We start from the raw sequence: 22,941 nt of genomic DNA on the forward strand, positions 1-22,941 counted from the left end.
ACTTTGACTCCTGAATGGGAAAAGTTACAATATCTGCCCTTGGGTGTGTGGTAACATCTCAGTTCTTTTTAAGACTGTGAGGGCTTGCCGGCACCCTGAGCTATGTGAGTTAGGTTTAAACCTGAGGTATTGCTATCCCAGAAAGCAGTGTTCTTAAGGTACCTACCCCAGACCTACAAGTGTCTTGTTTCCTTGGGGTAGAAACCTTTAACCTGGACTGATTATCCATATGTATTCCAACCTGCCTCTGCGATTTCAGACAATGCTCAGCAGAGATTTTTGACAGTTTTTTGGATTGTGGATCCTTCTGTAAATCTGACAAACTACTGACCTTCTCCCAGAGACATATCCACTTACAAAAACCCACATTTTACATACGAGTATGTCATTTAGGAGTGCATAGGCTCTGGAAGGCCATACAGCAGGACCTCTAATCTGAATTTTTATGATTTTTGAGTTATAATTGGTTTGGGAAAGCCAGAAAAGGTCTTATTGATTAAAAACAACTTCAGAATCACTTAGAACACTTCTGTTCTTAAATGTTCTTCTCCCATTTCGAATTATCTAAGAACCAGACTAATTCATCCAAGTCGCTCTTGTTGTGGTTAGGATTGAGAATTCAGACTGGGTTTATTTTGAAGATCGTAACTGTATTCGCTGTGATCTCACAGGTACCTCTGCATTAGATAGATTGGACACACAGAAGGATACAAAAGAGTATCTGGATCATCAGGTAAGCAAATAGGACTTCATTTTTCTGTCTCTGTCAGTTCCATCCTCTGGGGTCCGTGGACATATCCTATCATTTACTGCAATGTGGGTCAGTGAGATCATCAATGTTTCTAAATAGGAGGAAGCAAGCAAGCTTTCTTAGGTTTTCCCAGATTATTTCCCTACTACTTGAAGTCAGATTTTTATTTTACCTTATTATTTCATATATTCACACTTCTGTAGTAGATAAATATTCCCCACTCTTCTTTTTATGTATATACTTTGGAGAGTTGTGGACAGCTCTCATATTGTTTCTTGGTTGTCAGCCAACTATACACATTTAAAAATTATTTCTTTGAGAGGGAGAGAGACAGAGACACACGGATATAAAGAGACAGAAAAAGAGAGCAAGCTAGCTGTCATCTGCTGGTTCACTCCCCAGTGACCTCAATGACTAGGGTGGGCTGGGGTCAAACTGGGGAGTGGGAGAGTAAGCTAGGTCTTCCACATGGGCAGCAGGGACACAATGACCTGAGCCATCACTGCTGCTTTCCAGGGTCTACATTGGGAGCCGAAGCCTGGAACCGAACCCAGGTACTCTGACGTGGGACTGGGGCATGCTATCCTTTAGGTTAAATGCCTCCTCCAGATATACACATTTAACTCCTTTAATCTTTCTTTGTAATTGAGTTAGCTTGGCTGCATTTCTTCAATTTTTCCCTCATTTCATCTGCACAATTAATATAGAAAATTCAGCCTATCGCTTGGCTTCTTGTACACTTTTCATTCTTCTTTGCATCCTGGTTTTGCCTCCTCTTTCTTGTTGAATGAAAGCCAGCAGACATCATTCTCTGGACCACTTTGGCAATACATGAATGCCTTTCGTACGACTACCAGTGTCCCATGTGGTAATAGCATCAGCAATATGTCCTAGAGGAGAGAAAGGAAAATGTAAAAGGAGAACAATGAAGAGCAAAATAATCCATTCTTTAAGTACATGGCAGGCTTAGCCTTGCCACCCAAAGTAAATCATTGTACCTGAACCCTTTACCACAGCTTTTGCTATCCCAAAGGGTTGTGAAGGGAGTCTAATTTGAATAGTAAGAGAAGCTGTGTATTGTTTGAAGTTTGGCTACTGTTCTCCCTGGGTTTCTTCACCACATTCTCACTCCCCCACTGCCTCTCCCAGCACTGATCGTGACTTGCTGTCAGATTCTGTGGCCATGAACAAAACTGGGCAGGGGATCATTTTGTCGGAAATTAGATAGGCTCAGGTGGTAAATGCTCCATGCTTCCATGTGTAACATCTGAGGCTACTGCTTTAGTTCTTGCTATTTCTGCAACAGCCATAGGTCTTCTTTTAAACAGCTGATTCAATAGAGATATGCGGGAGGAAGGGACTAGTAGACCTTTGGTGTTATTTATCAACACTGTATAAGTTGTACAACTTCTCCCCCTCCCTGATTGGCAGGGAGAAGCATACTGCTTCTACATGATGCTGAGCTTGGTGTAAACTATGCCAGCATGGGATCTGGGCTTGTCACAGTTCATTCTTGCTTTTCATTTGGTTTGTAGAAAATGGACCTCTACCTCCACTTATCTTTTGCATTAGAGAGAAAAAGGTCATACCTCTAGGAGCTAATGGCTTATTGGTGTTTTTAGTCATCAGATTCAGATGGTTTATTTAGTTGAAGGTTGCAACAGCACACACTCGGCTTTATCATTTGTGTTAGCTTTGCTTCTAGTACAGAATTGAATAGGATAGAAGAGACGGTTTTCCTGTTTGTAGCTGTGACAACTTTCTAGATGATTTGTGGTTTAATCCTTTAAGCATTTTTTATCATTTACCACCTCTTTCCATGGGAAGGCGTGAAGTATTCAGATTCAGAATGTTATAATATTTTCATCAGATTATTTAATTGTGGAGAAATCAAGGTCAGATAGCAGCTGACACAGTTCTTTCTGAATAGTGACCTAAAAATTATATTAGTTCTTTTTTGTTTGCCAGATTTTATGGTCTGTCTTCTTACTGTCAGATGTTAAATAAGATTATGTGATTGTGAATTGTGTATTTCTTGGCCTCTGACCTCTTAAACAGGTAACTAAGCAACTTAGACCCTTTTGAAGTTTGATTTTTTTGAATGCTAATTTTTCACATTTTAAACTGTTGACAATATTGTACTCAACCTTAATTTTGTTAGGCAGTCAGTACATTCTTTAGCATCAGTTTTGTTTCTTGGATCTTTTCAAGATTTGTCAAAGAAAACAAAACACTAACCTGTCTAAAGGTCCCCCCCCCCCCCCATTACTATATTATTCTTTGTTCTCTATGTTCATCAAAGTGACAATCCCACACTGTCTCAATTGAGGGAGTCTAGCACAGAAATAACAAACAGCCTGGCACTGTTACAGGCTTGCAGCCAAAATGTTTTGTGAGGCTTGAATCTGGCATTGGTTTATGTGAGGCAGAGGGTCTACCCTCACAGTATCAGTGAAGGAAGGCAAATAACCTTGGTCTTTCCCACCTAGACCATTTCTTTTTGCTCTTGTCTCCCTCCTTCTTCACTCAGACTTCTATTGTGAAAAACAATTTTTTTTTTCCCTGAGATAGAAATATCATTCTCCCCACAACTTTCACATTTAGTAAGTGGCATTGTTCCTTACAGAAGCTTGTTTTAAATTAGCCTTTTCCAACTTTCTTAGAGATTTCCTTTACAGTTGCATTTTTGCCACACTTTGCAAAAAGCCCTTCTGAGTACTGCTAACTTTGGTCATGTTGACATTGTTTTTTTGATAAGTTAGAATTTGTCTGCTTCATGACTTATTATTTGAAAGGAAAATTTTGTGTAATATTTACTTCTTTATATGGATTTTTATGTCAGGGTATCTCTTGTTGAGACCAAAAAGTCTGCCATTGTTTTCTATTTTTGTCTAAAACTCAGGGTCAGTTCATATCTTTTACAAATTGAATGCTCATTTTTAGAATGCCTGATAAGTGTTGCCAGATAAGCAAGTGAACTTCCATTAAAATGAAGGATGCACATTTAAAATGTTTCCTTTGAAATCAGAATGCAAGGTAAAATGTTGAAGTGCAGTGAAGTTTCCCAATTCTCACTGAATTACAGTTAGTGACCTAGTATTTGAAGGGGTGTGAACATGTGGCAGTATGAGTTTTAAATGGAGGTGATTTGAGCAGGAGACTAGATTTTTCACTATGAGCAAGCATTCTGTGAAATTTCGTAGAATGTTCCTCAAAATGTAAATGTGTTCTCCGTTGTATTAAGCAGAAGCAAATGATTTACTTTCAAGTGATCTATTTTAAAAATTAATGTTTTGCAATCAAGATAAGAGTAGTTTGATAGAATGTATTTTTTAGGAAATTGATATTATTTTGACTGATTTTTATTTTAAAAATTGTCAGTGATTTTTGGCAATAGAAGAATTGCTTTGGGAGGAAAAACATGTATTTTTGTAACTGTAACAAATGTGACTGAAAAGAAAATAAACAGTAGTTCGTGTTAGAATTATTAATGTGAAACATTTTTATATGCCATGTATACTAGGAAATACATTTATTATGGATACATTAAGGTAAAATTGTGCAATCTAACATTTGTTTTTTTTCCTGGAGGCTAACATTTAGACAATATTTTAAAATCATTGAAAGGATTTGTAAAACACAGGTATATCAGAAATATGCATTAAATAAACTCACCTGTTATTTTCTGTCATTCAAAAACAGGTTCAGCAACATATTGTCTCATTACACTAGCAAAACAAACAGATTCTGAAATTGCTTTGTGTGTGTGTGTGTGTGTATGTGTGTGTATAATGCACATGTAATAAATGCTATGATTTCCCATTCCCCTCAGTGCTGTCTTTTTAAACTTGAGTTCAGTGGCATTTTTTCCTGCAGAATTGCTAAACAGAATGTAGGTGGGATGCTTGTTCAGTTATATTAATTAAATTTTTAGGTCAATATTTTAAGCTTCTGAGTTACAACAGTTTCAAGAAGGAATGCCAGTAAAGGTTTTTTTCCTTTGGTCTGGTTAAGTCCATGAATTTCTATATTGAATTTTCTATGCCTAGGTCTGATAATACTAGAATTGATGATTAAAGAATACAGACAAAAACTCTTCATTCTGTATTTTCACATATATTAATAAAGTTCATTGCATATTAAATATTATTCATGGGCTTTAAATGCATTTTTTTGCAGAAGTATAATTTGTGTTTGCAATTAAGCTTTTTATTTTTGTCTGTGGTAGGAATATATCTTTCAGTGACTTGGTAATACTGCATGATTGTCCTATTTATTTATTTATTCTAACTATACACAGAGTCATCAGAGAAATAATGTTTCAGCAATTTTTTTATTAAATGCTGTAGAAGTTTTCATTTTTCTAGGCAATAATTTCTGAAGTTTTGTTTAATTCAGAACACATAGCAAAGCTATTGTATCTTTATTGTTTGATATTATACAGTTTTCAGAAATTATGATGTAGTAACTTAATTAGTACATTTGTGGAGACAGGGAAAAGCAAATTTAGTAAGCAAAACTATATAAAGATTAAGTTTATTATTTTAACTAGGATTTTATTACATTATGTACTAAGTTTATTATAATAACTAGTACTTTATTTCATGTGAGTATCAGTCTAGCTTTTTGGCATAATTCTTGGGGATGTGATTTTAGTATCTTATTTGATATCAAATATTGGTGACATAATAACAAGTAGCGATTTCTAAGTTTATGTGGTTAAAAAGATGAGTAGTCTTCCCTTAAAGAACATATATACTTTAGTGTCATGGTGCATACATTAGTGTCGAAATTCAATAGAAACATTGCATGGAAGGATCTGTGTTAATTCAGTTGTTTGATTCCCCCTCCTAATTGTCAATACATTTTAATTTCTCCCATTCCCTGACATCTTATATTATCATTCTGTAGAATACTTTCACAAATATCTCATATGTTTTCTGTGGCATCTCACACTGCTCACTTTTTATCTATAGTACCATATGAGTTCCCCCTTTTCAGGTTTACACTGCATATTTTAAGCTGCTGATAGTGTAAGTAGATTGCAAGGTAAAGTGACATTTAGCTTTTTGAGCTAGTCTCATTTTTAGCATGAGAACATTTTTTTTTCTTTTTGCTATCCTAAATCTTCTCATATTTCCCATTAAAACAATCTTACTAACATCAAACAAAGAAATTCAGGGATTTGGCTACAGCAGCAATTGAAATGCATCAAAAAGTGGCTACTACAATACAATTTTATTAATGAATGATCTACATTGGTTCCAGCTGTGTCCATGTGATTAGGCCTTCTCCAGACAACAATGGGTATTTCCCTATTGCTTTTATTTGATTTCCAAGAATGTGTCATCTGTTACATCAGCCCCTGCCAATAAGCCCCCGTAAAAAGGTTTTTTTTTTTTTCCTTCTAAATTTCTGAAGCATAAGTTGAATACCCACACATATCCCTGCTGAAATATTGTTTCTATTGAATAGTGGTCTAGGTTTGTATGCCTGGCATTGCATACAAAATCTCAGGATATAAATTAAAGTAAATGTTTATTAAGTTTACCAGCAAATTGTCAGAAGGATGGTTGCCTGGTAAGCCAAAGATAGACTATTTTCGCTTTTACGTTTCTATCTTAATATTTTATTACAGTGGTATAATGTGTTATAGAGGTGGACAAGCTTGCAGATTGAAACGGGGATCGTCCAGATTGTTCCCTTCCCTGGACCATATGGTATAGTTCTAAAAGCCTTTTGTACGCTGTCTGTTCAGTTTATTGTAAACTCAATCTTTAGTGCACCTAAAAAGATAACAAATAAAAGTGGGCCTGAGAAAAAGGACTTCATATCATGTAAGGACCCCAGATATATTTGTTTTAAAGGCGATAACTGAAGATGAAATTGAAATTGGAACGGTATTGTAAACAAAGGAGACCATTTATTCCCTGAATATTCTTTTGAGGTCACATGCACTGTTGTAAATTGTCTTTGAATATAGTTTTAAAATGAAAGCATTTATGCTATTCGACTATGCTTATTATCCTTATTTCTTCCATTCTTGCAGTCTGAAGAAGAAAAGAATGTAGCTTTCATCTATTTTTAAAGAGGAAATGCCTACCTATGAACAATGCTAAGGAATATATAAACTACAGGTTTTGTGCATATGTAGGTTTTTTGTTTTTTAACCTCAGTGAGAATTCAGGGCTACATAACTTTCAGTAATTTCACCCTTTTAAGTATGGCCTATACTCAGATACAAGTGAAAAATTTCTAATTCTTTTTCCTTTCCCTTTCTTTTTTCCACCCCCGACCTGTTATGGTTCCCTAATTCTATTTTAGGAAAATAGGGTACGAGATTGCTTACCCCATATGCTAAGATTCTTTATAAGCTGGAGTGAGTGATTTCTCCTAACTCTGTCTCCTTCCTTCCAAAGTCAGCTACTGTTAGTGAAGAGCATTCGACCTTACCCACTGCTTTTTGGCACAAGGGAGTTGAAGTTGAAATCCTCCCAAATGGGGGCAGAAAAGGAGAGCTTGTGAAGCACGCGAGTCTTTACTCTGTCAGTACCCTGAACCACTGGAAGGGTAACTGAGAGGAACTCAAATGTTGTTGGAATGTGTAATTTTCCCTTGAATGGCCACATTAAAATATATCTGAACAAAAGAGGCAGAAAAAGTATATGTGATGTATGGAGTAGATGGTGATGGAAATTAATGAATCTCTTCAATACCATACAATAGAAATTATCCCAAGAAGAGTACACATTTAAAACTTGTCCAAGAGAAATGAACATACAGAATGACTATTACCTTGGGGAGATGCCTAGAGATGGATGGAATACTAACAATATAATAATGCCGCTGGTGCATTATATGCGAAGCATCTGCAGGGATATAGACTTTTTAATTTAGAAAACTTCAAAAACAGAGTCACTCATTTCAAATGTGTATGTGGGGGGTGGGAATCTTCTGTATTTAAAGCATTACTGTTATCTTGTGATCTTGCATTTGTTCTTTTTCTAAACTATTTATTTGAAATACAGAATTACAGGGAGAGAGAGGGAGATGGAGATCTTCCATCTGCTGGTTCACTCCCTTAATGCCTGCAGGGGCTACAACAAGGCAAGGCTGAAGCCAGAAGCCAGCAGATCCATCCAGGACTCCCACATGTGTGCAAGGGGCCTAAGCACTTGAGTCATCTTACACTGCTTTTCCAGGTGTGTTAGTAAGGAGTTGGATCAGAAATAGAGCTTACAGGACTTGTGGAATGCCAGCATTGCAGGTAGCAGCTTAATCCACTATACCACAACACTGGCCCTTCCATTTACTCTTTTTTTTTTTTTTTTTTTTGACAGGCAGAGTGGACAGTGAGAGAGAGACAGAGAGACAGAGAGAAAGGTCTTCCTTTTGCCGTTGGTTCACCCTCCAATGGCCGCTGCAGCCGGTGCACTGTGCTGATCCGAAGCCAGGAGCCAGGTGCTTCTCCTGGTCTCCCATGGGGTGCAGGGCCCAAGGACTTGGACCATCCTCCACTGCATTCCCAGGCCACAGCAGAGAGCTGGCCTGGAAGAGGCGCAACTGGGACAGAATCTGGCACCCCGACCAGGACTAGAACCCGGTGTGCCGGCGCCGCAGACGGAGGATTAGCCTAGTGAGCCGCAGCGCCGGCCCCTCCATTTATTCTTAAGGTAGTTTTGAAGTGCTCACAAAATTGAAAACCATGGTTTATATTCTCAAATAAATTAAAACTCTCCTTCCTTTTCTGTCTCCATTTTCCTTCCTTCTCCCTTTCTTTGTGACCTTCAGGTTTTTATGTATGCGTACATGAATATGTGTATGTGATATGTATATATAAAATGTGTATGAATGATATGTACATGTGATATGTGTGTGTATATACACATATGTATGTATATACATACATATATATATATATATATACACTATAAAATGTTGATTTATAGAGTTGGAAGATTAAAAGTTCCAGTTAGAAAAGAAAAAAAAATAGTATAATGACTATGTAAGAAATAGCAGACCATGGAGGAATTTGACCATTTTAAAAGAGTAATCCAGATTACCAAACATTGTAGCTACATGATAGAAATATGAATTCACAACTGTTTTTACTTCTGCTGGCTAGGAAGATCTAAATCAAGAAAGGAGGTGCCATAGTTAGTCTAATTCAAGTGTCTCCTCTTTGCTCTTGTTTATGTAGCAGTTAGCCGTGTGTGGCTACAATGACACACCTAAGACAAACTACTGAGAAGGGAAGGAGGTTTATTTCAGCTCATGGATCTGGACATCTCCAGTCCAAGACCAATTAGACCCTATTGGTTTAGTCAACTGATGAGACCAAGAGGACGGCAGCAGCTGAGAGAGTACAGAAAAATGATCTCATGGGGAGCTAGGATGCTGAGAAAGCACTGAGCCTGACTCAGTCTACAGGCAACCCTGGTGAGAAAACTGTCTTCCAAGGACATCCCCCCAGTGACCCAGGGGCCTCCCAGTGGGTCCACCTCCTAGACACCATCATTGGATTAAATTTCTCCACTCTTAGTACCATCAGCTTATGATTGTGGGACTTAACCACCTGCGTGAGTTTGAGAACCGTATCATATTCAGACCATATCATTTTCTTTTAGTGGTAAAAATGATTCTGGATTTTAATATTAGAACAGCTTACTGAAAATGACTGGAGGGGTCGTGATTTTATTTGTTGTGTGTCACAGGGAACCGATGCCATCACGAATCCAGGTAACCTCTTCTCTGCCACTCTTAGCATGTAAGCCTTGCCTCTTATTACGCTGGTGACTTTTGCACCTCTAAAAATTGTGTTTACTTTCAAGTAGGAAGAACAACAAAGGGAGTGCTCAGAAACCTTCTCATGGGAAGCTGTCTTTTTTTTTTTTTTCCTTTCTTTAAAAATGGATGCCGCTCACATGGATGCCCAAATGTGTCATGTAACTGTATTAACTTTTGCTGCAATCTTGACGAACCCAAGACAGACTGTGTATGAAGGAAAGAAAGGTATATTTAGCTCATAGTTTTGGAGGCTCAGAATGCAAGCAGCATGGCTCTGGCCTATGGCGGATGGTAGAGCACATATATAAAAAGGAAAACGTGGCAAGTCAAGAAGCAGAGTCAGTTGGCCCAAATTCAGGTTCATATGACAACCCACTCACTAGAACTCAACAGGTCACCCGAGGACCAGCTTCTGAGGGCATGCCTGCAGTGTCCCAACAGTCTCCTCACCAGTCCTCACTTCCTAAAGATTCCACCATTTCTCAGTAGTGCAATCCTGGCGACCCTCTCTTTAATACATGACTTTTGGGGCCGGCGCCATGGCTCACTTGGTTAATCCTCCGCCTGCGGTGCTGGCATCCCAGGTTGGGGCTGGGTTCTAGTCCTGGTTGCTCCTCTTCTAGTCCAGCTCTCTGCTGTGTCCCGGAAGGGCAGTGGAGGATGGCCCAATTGCTTGGGCTCCTTCACCCACATGGGAGACCAGGAGGAAGCACCTGGCTCCTGGCTTTGGATTGGCACAGCACTGGCCATAGCAGCCATTTAGGGAGTGAGCCAGTGGAAGCTAGACCTTTCTCTCTGTCTCTCTCTCTCTCACTGTCTATATCTCTACCTGTCAAATAAAAAAATAATACATGACTTTTGGTAACACTGAATATTCAAATCATAGCAATTACTGTCTCTTGAAAATGTATTTTAGTTTTCTGGTAGAAAAGGAGACTTGGAGTAGTGTTGAGTATCTGCTGTACTTCCTGGTTCCTTTGCATAGGTAGTTGCCAGGATCTTTGAACTCTGTGGGTAGTTGGTTTATATAGTCACTCACTGTTGGTTCCCTTATGAACACTTTTCACCTGTATACGTGTTGGTATTATGATGCTATGTGTCTGGTGAGGACAGAAACTCTTCACTGGGGCATTTAGTGTAGAGACTAGATATCAATTCTCAGTTAGCACTTTGTGAAAGAATGAATGAATGAATTTGTGAGTGTCTGTGGAATGTTATGTAGAATTGTTTATGATTTCCAAGACAACTTCAATTAAATTATTTCAAAGATGGTTTGAGGGAAAGATAATTTAGTGACAAAGGGGTAGGGGAGCCTTCCCTGTCTTTAAAAAATGCTGTTATCTTGTGATCTTTCATATATTCTGAAGATATTTTAAATGGCTCACAAAACTTAAAAATGTTATTTACACCTTCAGGTGATAGGTCTCCGCTCTTTCTAATCTCACACCTCCCCTCTTTATTGCTTCTCTTCAGCTATTTTTTTTTTTTAAAGATTTATTTATTTACTTGAAAGAGTTACACAGAGAGAAAAGGAGATGCAGAGAGAGGTCTGCCATCAGCTGGTTCACTCCCCAGTTCGCCGCAATGGCTGGATGTGCGTTGATCCGAAGCCGGGAGCCAGGAGCTTCCTGCAGGTCTCCCACGTGGGTGCAGGGTCCCAAGGACTTGGGCCATCTTTTATTTCTTTCCCAGGCCATAGCAGAGAGCTAGATTGGAAGATGAGTCCTGTAAGCTGAGACTTGAACCAGTGCCTGTATGTGATGCCGACACTGCAGGCGGTGGCTTTACCACAGCGCCAGCCCCCTACTCTTCAGTTATTTAAGAAAATACTCAAAATAGTTTAATACCAATGCTCATTATATGTAAGTTATCCCAAGAATAATATGATTTCTTTTAACTCAATGCATAGACTGCCGTTTAAACAAAGATATTTTGTAATATTTATTGTTTTGTTTTTTTTTAAGAAATCTTTTATGATAACTTTTTTTTACTGACTTTGGTTTACAAGAAGGAGCTATGAGATCCTTAGAAGCCTCATTGGCTAAGGGCATACCGAATCAGATTTTATCTCAGATGGCATTTGGGGTATATTATTTCTTTTAATTCTTAGAGTGACAGCTTCATATTTTTCAGTACACAGGCAATGGTTATGTGTGATAAAATTTCATGTCCAAAAGAAACATAAGAGGTTATCTTTACATCTGCTTGTTCTGCCTTAAACTGCCCTAGAAGAAAGCAACTTGTATATGTTTTTAATTTGTAATCTACAGAAGAAATGACTCAGAGTATCTTAGTAGGGTGAATCGGTGCCTCACAACTTCTCCATTGTCTACCTTAAATTGCATTCATTCTATTCCAGTCGTTTATTTTGACCTCAGAGGACAAAGTAAGCAAGTCTCTACTATCTCCTATGCAACACACCCTACATAACATCATTTTAATCAATTCCTCCCTTTTCATTCATGGTGGCAGGGTTGTTGGTACCTTAATTACTAAAGCAACCTGTGCATGGATAGAACTTATTTCAAAGCAGGGAATATATTCAAGTATCTGGAACTCAAATTTTCTATCTGAGCAGTTTATAGTCACTGAGAATAAAGAAAGCCCTTTTAACATTCAAAAGCAGTCCTGGGAAAAGAGTTCCTACATAATCAAAATTTAGGCAAGTTATTATCTAGATTTGATCTTAGTATTGGGTATAGGTAGTTGTGTTTGACCTTTAAGCTGTGTTTTTGGTCATACTTTTGGAAATAATAATTTATAGGCCAATACTTTGCATTTAAAAATATTGTGTATAAAATTTCACCCTTCTCTGACTGTTTTTACCTTTGCATTCTCAGTGATCAGGATAGTACCTGGTTTATGGTGGGCACTTAAATATGTGTTAAATAAATTGTTTTGATACCCCCTGATAATACACTCTAATGGAGGGAGCATTATGCTTTGCATTTTCCCATTTCTCTATCATTTTATTTTATACTGTCCAATAAGCACTCATATTTTATGACTGCTTCATGTTTATGTTTTGCTGTGTTTATCTTAGTATTCAGTGATATCTGTGATAATTTAGAATTCATTTGATAGCTGAGTACCATACTAGTGCCTGAACAATTCCCTTTGCAATGGTGGTGGTGGAATTTTCAGTCCAGGAGTATCTCATTTTTTCCCTCTCACAAGGTGAGGATTTATTGTCACCTTTGATGATAATTCAGAATGCATTAATTGAATGTCTTTTGTGTACAAGGTTTTTTCCTCAGTTATGAGTAGATGAAACATCAAGTATACATAAACTTTGTTGCTGAGGAATTGAAATTTGGTTAGGGAAATACAAGTATCAGCTGTACAGCTAATAAGAGGGAATGTGTTAACTGCTGTAATGGGAGTAAAACCAATGTTCAGGGTACTACTGAGGAAGGAGTAATTACTTGTGGTGGCTGAGTAAGGGTGTGACTCAAGAATTCCTGGGTGTGGTTGAATTTGAATAGTCTTGAATTATATGTAAGAATTAGACAGGTGGCAAAGATAAAATGATTCAGGAAGAAAAGACTGGAGCAGTGCTTGCAGATGGCAATGTGTGTGCAATATTTGAAAAGATGGTGAAGAATCTGTTGTGTTTTGGGTAATGGTGTTTCTGGTGGAGTAACAAGAATTGGGGCTAGATAGTGCTTGGAACCAAATTGTAAGGGATTTGGTTTCTTGTTGAATAATTTGCTTTGTATTCCTAGAAAAAAATCATAGGTTTTTTACATAGAAGATTGACATTAAGATATCTGTACATTTCAGAGGAAGAATAGAAGACATTAAATGTAGCTGCAGTGGATGTAGAAGGTGGATGCATACTTCAGATTGAAGGTGATGAGGAATGCTGGGGACAGAAGGGCCTGGAAGTAGGGCCCAATTATAGGGTGAGTCATGTGAAACCCCTGTGCTTTGTTTTTAAATATTTATTTATTTATTTGAAAGGCAGAGGTAGAGAGAGAGAGAGAGAGAGGAGAAGAGAGAAGAAGAGAGGAGGAGGAGGAGGAGGAGAGAGAATCTTCCAGTTGCTGGTTTATTTCCCAAATGACTGCAACAATCAGGACTGGGCCAGGCTGAAGCCAGGAACCAGGAGCTTTATCCTGATCTCCCATGTGGGTGCAGGGGCCCAAGTGGTTGGGTCATCTTCCACTGCTTTCTCAGGTGCATTTGCCAGGGGCTGGATCTGAAGTCTAGCAGCTGGGGCTCGAACTGATGTCCATATGGGATGGTGCTGTTGCAGGTGGCAGCTTAGCCCTCTATGCCACAAAGCTGGCCCCAAACCCCGTGCTTTGCTGATTTGCTCAGAGGTGTGCAGTAGTGTTCTGGCTCCCAATAGAGGGCTTTTTAGAATTTTGCATTTCCCTTCCATCTACATCATTTTGGCAGGGTGTACACTGTGCCTCCCCTCCTTGTAGCTGGGAATTGAAGTATTTTAACTCTAATTGTGGGAGAAAGAAAAAGGAGAAAAAGGTTGAATGGTTATTGACATGATCCAAGTATACCTGTCACATTTCTTCAACTCTGCTTTCTGAGTTCTTGGTTCATACTGTTTTCTAAGAAAATGAATGAATGAATGAGCTATTTTTTTTTATTTGAAAGGCAGAGAGTCATAATTATAGAGAAAGAGAGTGATCTCTCATCTGCTGGTTCACTCCCGAAATGCCTGCAACATCCAGGGCTGGGCCAAACCAAAGCCAGGAACTTAGAACCCAATTCAGATCTCCCATGTGAGTGGCAGGGACCCGTCCACCTCGACTGTCACTCACTGCCTCAGAGGGTGTGTGTTAACAAGAGGCTGGAATTGAAACTGGAGTTCGGAATTGAACATAGACATTCAGTGTATGATGAAGACTTCCCGAGTGGCATCTGACCACTGTGTGGAATGCCCACTCCTTGTTTTCTCTTCTTGAACTAGAACTTGCTATTGCTTCCTCTTTGAGACCCAACTCAAATATTTTATAAGATTTGTCACTCTGCGTTGTAACTGTATCCAGGTATGAGGCCAGAGACTGTATTTGGGCCTTCTTAATATCACGAGTTTTAGATGCACTTAATAAATGGTTTTTCAGTGAAGCAAGTTTGTTTATGCTTTGTACTCTCCACATGTGACAAGTATATTCCACCTCATGGTCTTGCTATGCCAGGTACTTGGAAGACTGTAGATTTGGATCTGCATAGCCTTCCTCTCTTCCTCTGGTTTCTGTTTGCATGTCCTCTCATCTTCAGCAAGGTGTTCTCTGACAACCCTAAGTAAGCTACCACTCTTACTCCAGCCTCAGCATCTCCTATTCTTTGTTGTCCTGTATTGTTTTCTTCATAAGTGCCTCTATCTCACATATATTCACTTGATGATTATCTTTTACTCCAATTAGGATGAAACTGCCTAATTTATTCGCCAGGACCTGTAATAATGATGAGCAGGCACATTGTGGACATAATAAGTATTTGCTGAATGAATGCATGGTAAAGATTAGGTTAAAAAGATAGGAAGTATTTATGTACGAGTTTGTTATAAATTTATACAAACCATGGTATTGTTGTTATAAGTTTTATGATATCAAATCATTAGTATTGCTCTCAGAAAATAAAAGGAAATTCTATTTTCTATAGATTGCACCCCTGAAATCTAATTATGGATTAGTATTTGTTTTTAATATATTTGAATGCTAAGCATATCCAGTCAGAAAACACTTTTATTATCCATGCCAGCTTAATTTTTAAGGCAGTGAAATGGAAGACTGTCATTTCAGTAAGCAACTTATTTTCATTTGTGAGAATGGAATATTTTGAATATTCTAATTGATTTTTAATAAAATAATCTGCATTTCTGTACATTATACCTTTGCTTTAGGATGGAAGGAAATGGGAATGAGAATGAATGATTTGCTCAAAAGGTATGATGCATTGACAAATGCATCAGGAAAAAGGTCAGTTTTAGAATACTGAACTCATTAAAGACGACTAGATTTTAAAAGTCATTTTATATGTATATTTAATGTTTGCAAAGAGATTCTGTTTGTCATGAGATCAGTCTGTTTTTATTGTATTTTTTGGCAAATTCGCCTGGATATTTTTCTAGAAATCTTGAGTCTGTAATTTGGCAGTAAAAAAGTTGGTTATCAAATCAATATTATTATATGGCTTTTACTGTCACAAGAATTCCCTTTTGGAAACCCATAAAATCTCATTTTTTTCTCACTATAAACTTTATCTGTCAGTTTTCTAGAAGGTCAGAGTACTAATGTTGGAGGTGATCTGCTGTGGGCCAGAGAGTCACCAAAGTGGTAATAAAGTTAAAAAATGCCACATGGTGCATTCCTAAGATTAGGATTTCTTTTTCCTATTAAGTTCATGCTTACTTTAAACTATGGAATATTATCTATTGATAGGTATGTTTTTAGTGCATCTTTAAATAGAGATAAGTTAGCCTGTAATGTTTGTGTTTACATGTTTCATAGTTTTATTGGCATCTTTTGTTCTCTGGAAGTTGCTTCTTAATCACTTGTATACTTTTAGGGAGGTGTTGTTTTCTTTCCGGATTTGTAGGTTAGGTTTCTCAGAATAGATGGTTTTCAAAATAAAATGATGAAGTGTTTGCATTGCAAGACAATTCCAGGAACAGAGTTATTTCTTGTATTACTTGAAAATGAAACATAGTACTAGAGCTTGGAAGTTCCATTTAAAATTATTTCTCAGTTAAGTCTGGGTTGTCATTGGATAATAGTTATTCAGTGTATATAAGTAAAGAAAACATTTGAGTGGTTATGAGAGACAGTATGTGAAAATTTCAAATCTCTCTCTCAGTTGAATATCCAGTCTCTAATTTTAACATGTGTAACACGTATGGATGATTATGCAATAACATTTTTTTGCTTTCTTAATACAAGAAACTTTGGAAATTAAGTGTGAAACTCAAAGTTCCTTTCAATTTTATTCACCTTAATTAAATATTTCCCATATTTCCAGACCCATAGCTAATTATCTAAAGCGTAAATTAATTTTGACATTTTACATTAACTTTAAAACTTTTAGTTTGTGCTGTACTTCCTCATGTTCCAATTCAAAACTCTAAGTACCAAAATAGTGTTTTATTTCTAACACTGTCAAAACACAGGTTCGAATCCCTTATTTATAAAACATCTATATCTGTTTATAAATACTTAATAATTCAAGTACATTTTAAAATTAATTGGGGATTACTTTTATTTCATACATTAGATAAGCAGTATTTCCAAAATCAAATTATAACATTTGTGACTTGCTATAGTGCTATTAGTTTTAACCCTTGCTGATTAGTTTTGTAATAAGGTTCTTTATGACGGTGGTAGTTAGAGTGATTTGAAAACCACTGCAAGCTCCTGGAGAGGAGGATGTATCCAGTAATTGGGAAGTAGTTTGCTAATTCTATTTGGCATCTTTCCCTAAAGTTAAGAAAAAACTTGTAGTTTCTTTTAATTGAGGTTGAAAAATATTCAATGGGGATCAGCTGAAGAATAAAATGAAGCACAGAGAGGAAACCAAACCCTCTTGTAACTCTACTCAAAAATGTCTACCTGTGTGTGTGCGTACATCCCGTTTCTCTACCTCTCTCATGGTTATACATTCATTTCATCATAAACATATTCACTTCATGCAATGGCGTAAACATTTTCCCATGCCAGTAACGTTTTTTTTTTTTTGGTCATTAATCGTTTACTTTTGAGATCCACTTTTGCTGTATATTTTGATTGTTTTCAATTTGGAGCAAAACCTTCAACAAAGAAGGTTAGTAATCCCAGTGGTTACTCCTTTGAAGCAGTTTAGTTGAATTAAAAGATGCTTAGGTGTTGTGTTATGTTCAAATGTGATAGGATATTTTAATGCTTCAAAATAAAGCCGACTATATGCATCAGTGGTAGGTGTCTATCAGCCTTCAATCTACATTTTCTGGAATTGAGAAGGGTCCTTTTAATTTACAAACTATTCCAGTATGCTTGGCAAATGGCTGAAATTCTAGCAACACGTGCTGCTTCCTTGTAGCATGTATGTATTCCTGGAAAAGGTAACATATTGTACCCAGGCAGGCATTTAGTCTGAAAAATGTGAAGGTATTTCTCTGATATTTTAAATTTAATCCTTGAAAATGAAATTTGGCAACAAGGTTGCAAAAGGGACACTCAAGCACTGAGCAAAAGGCAGAGGGTAATAAAATACTTCTATTGAGATCCATTATTACAGAAAACATGCAATATTATGTATCTAGTCTTAAGAGTTTAAGTTATAAACTCTCTCTAAAATGATTTAAACTATTTGATAACTATGCATGCTAATTAATCCAGTTGAGAGACCTGTGGCCTCAGATATGGTGTGTATATATATATATATATATGTGGAATTAATTAACTCCTAGGCAACCTTACTCTGTTTGAACACACTGTTTGCAGAGTGTGACATTGCTGTCTGAAGAGATGTTGATGTTGCAATGTGTGGCTTTGGGTCGTTTGTGAAGAATACTCTGTGCTGTAGGGCCTGTGCTTCATTAGACAAAATATTTGTATCATTGGAATGTCTCCTTGGAAAAGTAGTTGATAGAGAGATAATAGTAAAAGACAAGGCCACTAAGTAGATAAAAGTCATAGTGGTTGCTCCAATCAGGAAGCCATGAGCTATTGCTTCTTATCTTTTATTCAGTGAAAATGTGTGCCAGATGATGCGGCAAGCTTACCCTTCTTCTGTAGAACATCCGGAGAAGAACTTCTAGAAACTCTACACAGTTGTCTTGCATACCTTTTGTCTACCTAATAGTTTTCTCTCCTAAATATCTTCAGGGTTTAAAAATCCCAGTCTATTCTTAACAGACTGACTCTTTTTCTTATAATAGTGGACGGCTAATAATATGCCTCTTGTGATATTTAAAAATAGTGATACAGCTCTCATTACCACGTCTATTAGTCCCAGATTTACTCACCCCTGGTCTAAACTGGTTTCTGTGCTTTTTAAAATTTAGCACTAAAGATTTCTACACTCTATCCTTTTTCTTTCTTTCTTTCCTTTTTTTTTTTTCTTTCTGGTGTTGGCTTCTTAAACTATCAGCAAATGTTTTAGACCATCGTGGAATCAGATTATTGAAAGATAAATGGTGACTAGAAAAAGAACAGCTGCCATAAAGAGAAGAAAATACACTTTAAGTAATTCCTCTTCTAAGCCATTTCTGTACTCATGTAGAACTTTAGAGATGAGGGAAGCATCATGAAATGTTTTGATGGATAGAGCTTTAAAACATACTTTTATTGATCTAGATATTTAAGGATAGCCTCTGATAGTTCACATTAGACTTCCTAAGATCATTTTAAAACTCTGTTATTGCAGGGTGGTTTTTCACTGATAAAATACAAATACTAAAGACATTAAATGTGTCTAGCATTGATACACTTAACAATATCTGTTTCCATGCCTTTAATATATGTGCTGCCGAAGCCAGGACTGTTTCCATGCCTATAGTACTCTATTGAAATTCTTCTTTCTTTTCCTGTGTGTTTGCTTCTGAGCTGTTAGGAGTTTGCATTTTTTAAGTTGCTTTCCCTCACCATTAAATCAGATTGAGTAGTGAGATTATGTTGTTTTTTTTTTCCATTTTTCATTGAAGTGAGTAAATCCAGAACTTCATACTTGGTAATATTTATTTCAGCTCATCAAGGGAATGCCACCCATATTTGCTTGGGTTGCTACACTTCAAATAGGACATGGAGAATGTTTGTGTGTTAGAGTAACACAGCTATTTCTGTTTCAAAATTAACTGAAAATGTGATACATGCCTTCCTCTTGGAGAGGGAAATTTCTCAACAACTTTTTTATTTAGTTAATATGGATTAAGTTCTTAAAAGATGTTTTAGTGAGACTCACTAGCAGCAGTATGGTTAAGAATCTGTTAGTTATGTCATTCTAAACTCATTTGGTTTGTATATTTATAATTTACCCTCCACAAACTGAATCGGTAAAATTTGACATCAATGCCAAATTACGGTAGCAAGATAATGCTTTTGTCAAAAAAAAAAAAAAAAAAAAAAAGGCTAGTCTAGTGTAGTGATTAAACCAGTTGACTCCTTCCAGGTCATACAATCAACTGTCCTTGAGTTAACTATTTTTGTAAAATCCAATTAGGTTATGGAGGATAGTTTCTAAAACCCTCAGTAGGACTACTGGCCAAATTGTTTTTTATGGGCCAAGGTGTGACATTTTAAATACAGTAAGATGTTACCTGTTATATTTATGTGGTAATAGAATCTGTGCATCAAGTTCTATGAGCATAAATAGTAATTAGTGGTAGTAAGAAGTAATTATCTGTAGCTGACAATAAAAAAGCCTTGGATGACTTAGGAAGAAACTGTCAAGGCCATTGCCAAAAGATTTTATTGTTCATTGACTCAGCACACATTTTTTGAATACTTTGCCGAGTTCTGGTGATACAGTGGTAAATGGCAGGCCAATTCAGTGTCCCCATGGAACTTAATATCCAGTGAAGGCTATTGACACTAAGTAATCACGCTTGTAAAATATATCCTACATGTGTTGGTCAGTATAAAAAAGTGCTATAGATGTTTTGTCAAAAGGGGCACCAGACTTTGCCTGATGGTGACACTAGTAAATTATGAACTGGACTGAACTTAGGACATGACTGACCTCTTCAGCTCCTCCTCCAAACCTTTGTTGGCATGTGAACCTTGGACATTATTTTCTTCCAGTCCTAGTCCTTAGACCTGTTATCTTATCAAAAAAAGGTATTTGTCTGGAACTGGTGGTTGGAGGATAAGGTTGTGGCTTCAAAGGGGTGATGATCATGCAGGAGTTAGGAAGCACCACAAGAGCAAAAATTTGAGTTACCACCCTCACTATGTGGCATTCAGTTTTGTGTGACTTTCACCGCAGATGCCGTGGATTTACAAACCATTGGGAAGTATTATTAAATATTGCATGTAATTAATATACTTATTATTTATAGTAAAATCTACGTCTCACATGCATGTAAAACATATGCCCCGATATATGTAATTTATATATTACTAGGTGTTAAACATTTATATTTAACCCTAACACCCCCAAAACTAGAAAATGGACACATCTTTTACTTACACTGTATTACATCCCTACAATGAAATAATAGTTGGATAAGATATGAATGTGGAGTCCCAAGAATTGGATTTCAGTCTTTGCTGTCACTCTGGGATGCTGATACTCTTTATTTCTTCTTCTGTGAAAAGAAAAGTGGTTGCATAATGGTGTCAGAGCTTTTTCCAACTATGATCTTGGGACATGCCTTGACCTCTCTACTTGGGTATCCATATCTGAATGGGTCAGATACTCCCACTGAGCTGGTTTACAGCCTGCTTCAAGGAGATGGAAGGCATTGGAGAAATGCCATCTTGAGAAAGCAAATACATTATTCATCTTATCAAACTTTTATAAAACGAATAATTGTTGGCAGAAAGTATTTAAAAATGCCTTTTTTCTTCCTCGTTAAATAAAAGCCTAATTACTAAATGTAGAATGGGATCTTCAGATTGATGGTGAGGGAATTGGCTTCTCATCCTACTTCCACTTCTAGAATTAAACTAGGATGATAATAGTTCAAACAGAATAAAAAACTGCAGGTGATTTTCAAAATTCATGGATGTCACATATATTCTCTTAGGCTATGAAACTCTCTGAACTAGAATTTGATTGCTTATGCTGTTTCACCCATTTCCTCAATTGTTGTTGCTTCTATTGTATAAGTAGGTTAAAATGAACACATATCTTCATGAAACCATTACTTCCCATAAGTTCTGATTTCTGTGAGCAGTACGAAAAAAAGAATCAATATTTGAAAAGAGAACATAATAAAATATGTTTATATATACTTGTACTTGCTGCTTGATTTAGTTTGGACTTCAGGAATAATGGGAAATCATTAGTAGCAAGTACAGTGCTACCTGACACTTATTTGTTCAGAATTTGTGTAAAGTGAAAGCAGTGTTACTGTAAAGGCAGAAGAAATTAACTTCCTGTATCCCTCTGATTTGCAGTTCCGCTCTACAAAAATCTAGTGACATTTGCTGTGCCTCAAACCTTGGGATATCCCTAAGGAAAATAATGGCATGGTCACCATCTTCCAGACTTTCACAGCCTAACAGAGAAGCAGGAGTTGGAAACAAAGTGAAACAGGTGTAAGGATACTATACAGAGAGGAAAGGAAGTCATGTTTAAGAGCAGTTCAGCGAAAGGCTTCAAAGAAATGTTTCATGGGCAGAAATTTTAACAAAAGTTCATCAAGTGGGCACAAAGCAAAGACTGATGCTGAAGAGAGATAAAGGCGTGAAGTTACAGGAGTATAAAACAGCTATGTGAGTGTGGGTTCTTGGTGTTGCTATGATGCAGTCTGGAGTGGGTGAAGAGCCTGAAGTACAAGAAGGGCAGTTGTAGCTGCTGTGAAAAGAAGGAAGGGGCCAGAAAATGAGTCTGCCCTGCCATGTGGAGGAACTCGGGGGTACCCTTGGGTAATGGAGACATCGAGAGTTTGGGGCATGGAGCACGGAGACCCATTTAAAAGGGTAGTGTAATGGTTTAAACACGTGATGAGGTGATTTTTTTCATATAAAGTTTTTTGTTGATTCATAGATATGCTACTATATTTAACAATGTCAGCAATTCAAAATATTTTTAGTATTTGGTAGAATGATTTCATTGAAATTTTTGCAGTTTGAAATTACTTGTTAGAGTAACAGCAATGAGATGTTAAAATACGGTTATTTTATTTGTCAGTGAAATTGAACCACCTACCTGCTCACAAAAATTTTATAATTTTGATAAACTTTCTACTTTATATATAGCTTTACAAAATATATTAAAATTAAAATATAATTTTATAAATATATATTTGTAAAAGCTTTAAAATATAGCTTTACAAAAATGTAAAGTAATGAATTTTAGTATATATACTCTAGTCACCTATGGAAGTTATGCATATCTGAATACAAGTGAATGATCTTACAGAGTGACTGGTATATGGTAAGTACTAAGTATTTCTTGATTCACATTTGTATTTGATTGTTATAACCAAGACTATTAATTCAAATCATGGAACAAAATTAGTTTTTATTTATTTATTCTAGAGACAGATAGATCCCATCCACCGATTCACTTCCCAAACGCCTGCACTGGAGGTGGCTGGGCCAGGCTGAAGCTGAGAGCCAGGAACTCAGCCTGGGTCTTCCACGTGGATAGTATGTAACTCAGTTACATGAACCATCACCTGATGTGTCCCAAGGTGCACATTAGGGAGCTGGAATACAGAGCAGAGCTGGAACTCAAACTCAGGCATGAAGATAGGATGTTGGTGAACCAACTGACAACTTAACCACTAGGCCAAA

The 22,941-nt window shown here is 37.0% G+C and overlaps 1 protein-coding gene across 19 annotated transcripts in view; it reads left to right on the forward strand.

Moving 5' to 3' along the window:
• Nucleotides 1-22,941, forward strand: part of GTDC1 (glycosyltransferase like domain containing 1) — a 434,789-nt gene that overhangs the window by 100,665 nt on the left and 311,183 nt on the right. For 2 of the 19 annotated variants that reach the window (XM_070070979.1, XM_070070974.1), the window contains exon 2: nucleotides 8,092-8,424. The exons of 11 other annotated variants lie outside the window; for them this stretch is intronic. The gene's annotated coding sequence lies outside the window, so the exon portion shown is untranslated. Of the gene's footprint in view, nucleotides 1-671; nucleotides 734-1,267; nucleotides 1,306-7,779; nucleotides 7,954-8,091; nucleotides 8,425-13,321; nucleotides 13,444-22,941 lie in introns of those variants that run through there. 6 more of the 19 variants (XM_070070980.1, XM_017342825.3, XM_008258537.4 and 3 more) reach the window with 4 other exon arrangements.

This window comes from Oryctolagus cuniculus, chromosome 3, assembly GCF_964237555.1.
Source record: "Oryctolagus cuniculus chromosome 3, mOryCun1.1, whole genome shotgun sequence".
Lineage (NCBI taxonomy): Eukaryota > Metazoa > Chordata > Mammalia > Lagomorpha > Leporidae > Oryctolagus > Oryctolagus cuniculus.